At 43.7% G+C, this 4,538-nt stretch overlaps 1 protein-coding gene and 1 long non-coding RNA gene across 5 annotated transcripts in view; both read right to left on the bottom strand.

The window, feature by feature from the left end:
• The window catches only part of IST1 (increased sodium tolerance 1 homolog (yeast)), a 29,285-nt gene extending 28,564 nt beyond the window's left edge, over nucleotides 1-721 (bottom strand). The window contains exon 1 of one of the 4 annotated variants that reach the window (XM_005881180.2): nucleotides 162-721. The gene's annotated coding sequence lies outside the window, so the exon portion shown is untranslated. Of the gene's footprint in view, nucleotides 1-56 lie in introns of all 4 variants that reach the window. The other 3 variants (XM_005881179.2, XM_005881176.2, XM_005881175.2) reach the window with 3 other exon arrangements.
• A 2,100-nt stretch (nucleotides 722-2,821) lies between these two features.
• LOC106723899 overlaps nucleotides 2,822-4,538 on the bottom strand; it is a 6,263-nt gene continuing 4,546 nt past the window's right edge. The window contains exon 2 of the long non-coding RNA XR_001359641.1: nucleotides 2,822-3,673. This is a non-coding gene — a long non-coding RNA (uncharacterized LOC106723899). The remainder of the gene's footprint in view (nucleotides 3,674-4,538) is intronic.

Here is a 4,538-nt window from a genome sequence, read left to right as displayed (position 1 = left end):
TCGGGCCTGACCTCCGGCCTCACCCCCACATCCACTACCCTTCCCTTTCTCCTCACCTGCCACGTCAAGGCCCTTGGAACCCGGGGCTGGGGACTTCTAAATCCCGGCCACGGCGCCGGGAGGAAAACAAAGACCCTCGGTGCAGAGGATGCCAGACTCACCGGACCGAAACCAGGCGGGAACGCGGCAGAGACGGACTCCGGAACCCAGGTCCAGCATCCAAGATGGCGGCTCCCCGGCCTCAGCACAGCCAACGTGGCGGAGGGATCCGCGGGCCGAGCTGACGCGATCTCCCTTCCAGCGATTGGCTGAGCGCCCGCGCTCCCGGGATCTCGGCCCGAGAACAGCGGGACTCCCCGCCCGGCTCCCTTAGGAACCAGCGCGGCCGGGGGACTACTTCCCGCGGCGGAGGCTGCGGAGTGATGCGTCCCGTCACGCCCCCTGAGCGCGGACCTGAGTCACCTGCGGGCGCGCCGAGGGTGCCGCCGGTCTCGCCCTGTGCGCGGGGGAGCCGGTCACGGGAATCACGACCGGCACCGTGTTCCGGATGGTTCCGCTCCCTGGAAAAACCGGCTCAGTCCCGCCTTTCACCCACTGGCGTTACTCCCTGATGTTTACTCCCTTCTCTCGCTCCACTCCTCTCACTCTGAGGGCGGTTCTTTCTTTCTTTCTTTTTTTTTAAACATCCATGATGAGAGAGAAGCATGGATCGGCTGCCTCCGACAAGTCCCCCACTGGGGATCGCGCCCACCACCCGGGCATGTGCCCTTGACCAGAATCGAACCTGGGACCACCCAGTTCGCAGGGCAACACTCTACCCACTGAGCCACACCAGCCAGGGCTGAGGGCGGCTCTTTCTTCCCTTCGCCCTCCCGGGGCGCCCACCACCCACCTCTCCGGTTACGCACGGAGCCCCGGCCCCGCTTTTAAACCAGATCCGAATACTCTTTCAACCAGAACCTCGACCGTCTGTGTCATTTCGGTGGTCTGTTTCCCTAGCACCACGTTCTCGGGGAATTTACCTTATCTCTGGTTTCAGAGGACACTTTTTCATTTAGTTTTCCTTTGTTTTCAACTTGAAAACCATTCTTTTTCGGCTTCGCGTTGCAAGGGGCTTGCTGGACTCCAGGCTTCGGGAAGGAGGCAACCCTGCCCCCTGCTGTAGGGGCGGCCTCTACCGACCCCGAGATTGGGGTTCGCTACATTGCGATGCGGTCGTGTGACAGCGTTACCATGTGCGGTTTCCGTGAATTTAGAAAGCATTGCCTTTATAACACTAAAAGTATTTCTAAACCAAACCAGATTCCAGACACTGAAAATTCATGGTGTTTGGTTCCTTTTAAATGTGGGGGTGGGGGTGCAATAAATGCGTGCATAGATAAATGAAGCCGTCTGCAGTAAGATAACAGCATTAAAAAAATAAAAATGAGGGCGAACTGCTCGAATTTAGAGACGTAGAGACACAGCGACCAAATGTAATGTGTATGGATCCTGTTAACTATGGATTCAAACTAACTAAAAGGTATTTTTGAGACAATTGTTGTAATGGTTATGATGTAGCTGAGATGCATGGTGAACTATGTGGAAGTGACGGTCATGGTATCTGCAACTTACTTCCAAATACTTAAGAAAACAAAGTGTGTATACATGTGTGTTTACATGTATGTGTACGTATATTAGACTATTATATATCAACATGGGACATGATAGTTTTCTCCCAGAAACTACTAGACTAAGCCATTGTCCCAACAATAACTATACTCTGATTCTATTCCTCATTTAATTTAAAAGGAGAATAAAAGGGACTGAATTCAATATCTTCATTTTGGTTTTTAAAAGTATAAATATGTTTAGTGTTTTTACTAATTGAGGGTACAATAAAATGAGAGACCTATGTAACACTCTCCATGCCATTATTACTTTTTTGGAATATATATTATTCCAAACTTACATATTGCTGTATTGGTGGCATTTAGGTTATTTCCAATATTTTTGCCTCTAAAAGCAATGCTGCAATGACTAGATATTTGCCTGCATGGATGGTACTTATTGAGTAAATTCCCAGAAGCAGAAGTACTGGGTCAAAGGGTAGGTATATTTTTAATGTTAACAGATAATGCCAAGTCACCCTTCAAAGAGGAAGTATCAGTTTACACCACTACCACCAATGTATGAGAGTTCCTATTTTTCCATGCCCTCGGTAGCACACTGTGTTTAGATAACTTTTGGAGTCCTTGACATTACTGCCACTTTGTTCAAACAATGAAAGTAAAGATGAGCGAAAAGTGTCTTTGAGCCCTATCTTGCTAGAAATGACATGATTCATTTAGAAAAATTTCTTCCTGCCAGCAGTGGCTTGGATTCAGCAATCATCACCTGTGTCCTGCTCTTTCTAATTATTTAGATTCTGTAATACATCAATGTGAATTCAAAACAGTATCTCTGTCCCTAGCTGAACAGACCAGTTTTATTCAGATGCTAAACATATGCCAAAAAAAAACCAAAAAACTGACTCACACTGTTTCACTTGAAAATCCTGTTTTGCTTTAGGATAAAAAGTAACACACAACATTTCTTCCTTTCTTTCTTTTTTTTTTTTTTTTTAATATATTTTATTGATTTTTTACAGAGAGGAAGAGAGAGAGATAGAGAGTTAGAAACATCGATGAGAGAGAAACATCGACCAGCTGCCTCCTGCACATGTCCCACTGGGGATGTGCCCGCAACCCAGGTACATGCCCTTGACCGGAATCGAACCTGGGACCCTTCAGTCCGCAGGCCAACGCTCTATCCACTGAGCCAAACCGGTTTCGGCCCTTTCTTTTTTAACACACAACATTTCTTTGTTTAACTAACCAGTGACACTTTTTTGTGAAAATTATTATCACTAGTGGCTGAAACTAACTAAAACCTGCTTGAACCCAGAAAAATAAGAGTCCATAACAGGTCTGCAGACAAAATCAGTCAGGCCTGTGTTTGTACAGCCCCTCCAACGAAGAATGACTTTTACATGCTAAAGGGTTGCAAGAGAAAAGGGAGGCTGGGACGGGATATGTGACAAAACCCTATGTTGCCCACAAAGTCTAAAATATTTACTGTCTGGCACTTTACAGAAAGCATTTGCTGACTCCTGCAACAGAAGAAAGTATTACACATTGTGTAAGAGAGAAGGGAAAGATGATGGGCAAAGAGTAATTTGCCTTTTTTTTTTTAAGTACTAACATTTAGAAAGGGGAAAGTCTCAGAGAGCTTTTAGGCTAAAGAATATAAAATGTAATAGGAACCGCTCTGGACATCTGTCTTCCTAAGACCTAAGAAAAAAATCAAGAGCATTTTTTAGAGTATCTATGGAATGATTCTTCAGATAACATTACTAATTAGGGCCATATACAAATATTAACTATCTCTGGCATATTGAAGTTTACAGGGTACTTACAAACACATGACCTTAATTTGAGGCTTACACATCCCTATGAAGCAGATGTAGATCAGAAATAATTTTTAGTTATTTGAGGAGGGAAGTGGAGCTGAGAGCTGTAAAGTCACCAATCCAAGGTCAATAATATAAATTCCAGGATCTAATCTTAAACCCAGATCTTGAGACTTGATTGACATCCATATTTCCATAATAATTTGCCTCCTGGTTTCCCTTCAATTTGTATATATTGAGTTTCTCAACAAATGAAAAGAAAAACACATTAAATTAGTTATTCTTTTTTTAAATATATTTTTATTGATTTCAGAGAGGAAGGGAGAGGGAGAGAGAGATAGAAACATCAATGATGAGATAAAATTCATTGATTGGCAGCCTCCTGCTCTCCCCACACTGGGGACTGAGCCTGCAACCTGGGCATGTGCCCTTGACCTGAATCGAACCAGGAACCCTTCAGTCTGCAGGCCAATGCTCTATTCACTGAGTCAAACCAGCTAGGGCTACATCAGTTATTCTGATTTAGGTTCACATATTTGGGTTTTAATGTCACATTTTTTCCATCTTAGAAAACTTTATTTTTCCTTAAATGAATTCAAAGGAATGAAAACAAAATTCTAAATTTTAAATATAAACTCAAAAGTTTATCTCCTAATGGAAACTAAAGGGAAAATAAACAAATGGGACTATATCAAAATAAAAAGCTTCTGCGCAGCAAAAGAAATCATCAACAAAACAACAAGAAAACCCACTGCATGGGAGAACATATTTGCCAATGATATCTCTGATAAAGGTTAATCTCCAACATTTACAGGGAACTCATACAACTTAACAAAAGGAAGATAAACAACCCAATCAAAAAATGGGCAACGGACCTAAATAGACATTTTTTGAAAGAGGACATACATAACGCTGAGAGACATATGAAAACATGCTCATAGTCACTAATCATCTGAGAGATGCAAATCAAAATGACAATGAGGTACCATCTCACACCTGTCAGAATGGCTGTCATCAACAAATCAACAAATGACAAATGCTGGCGAGGATGCGGAGAAAAAGGAACCCTCGTTCACTGCTGGTGGGAATGCAAACTGGTGCAGCCACT

Source organism: Myotis brandtii, unplaced genomic scaffold (assembly GCF_000412655.1).
Source record: "Myotis brandtii unplaced genomic scaffold, ASM41265v1 scaffold670, whole genome shotgun sequence".
Taxonomy (NCBI): Eukaryota; Metazoa; Chordata; class Mammalia; order Chiroptera; family Vespertilionidae; genus Myotis; species Myotis brandtii.
This window is presented reverse-complemented; position numbering and strand designations above follow the sequence as displayed.